Here is a 744-nt window from a genome sequence, read left to right as displayed (position 1 = left end):
CACCCACCCAGAGGGTCCTGGTGCCCTTGGTCCTTCCTTCCAGACACACGTCCCTGGACCCTCATCAGGTGTCCACCAGGTTAGGAACAAGCCCAAGGGCTTTGGAGCCCTGGCCAGTGTGGCTCAGTGGACAGAGCGTCAGCCCGCGGACTAAAGGGCCTCGGGTTTGATTCCAGTCAAGGGCAGGTACCTCGGTTGCAGGCTCCATACCCAGCCCTGATGTGCGGGAGGCAACCAATCATGTGTTTGTGTCTCTCTCCTTCCCTTCCACTTTCTCTTAAATAAGGGGGGGGAGACTAAAAGCCCCCCATCATCCCACCCCCCACTGTGGGGGGGGCCTGCAGGCGTCTCTGGGTGGTTGGCAGTGGGCACCAGGTGGTAAACCTGACCGCCATCCTCACTAGGACCTCGAGGCCTGGTGAACCTCAGCTTCCCCATCCATAAAATGGGGCGATGTTCACGACGCTGTCTCGCAGGTTCTGACTTTTTTCTGACTTTTATGCCAGCCCTAGCAGGTCCCGGCACGCGGCGGGAGCGGTAAACGCCGGATAAAGGAATGAGTCTGGGCCAGGTGGGCGCTGCGTGTTCGTTTCCACCGCGAGCAAACCAGAGCTGGGTGAGCGGGGATGGGGCTCCGGGGCCAGTCCCTCCCCTGGAGGCCTCCTGCCTCCCTCAGCGCCAGGGCGGGCTCCCCTCGCCGGGCGCCTTCCCGCTGCGGAGCCGCCTCTCGGGGCCATTCCCGCG

Source organism: Myotis davidii, unplaced genomic scaffold (assembly GCF_000327345.1).
Source record: "Myotis davidii unplaced genomic scaffold, ASM32734v1 scaffold72, whole genome shotgun sequence".
NCBI lineage: Eukaryota > Metazoa > Chordata > Mammalia > Chiroptera > Vespertilionidae > Myotis > Myotis davidii.
This window is presented reverse-complemented; position numbering follows the sequence as displayed.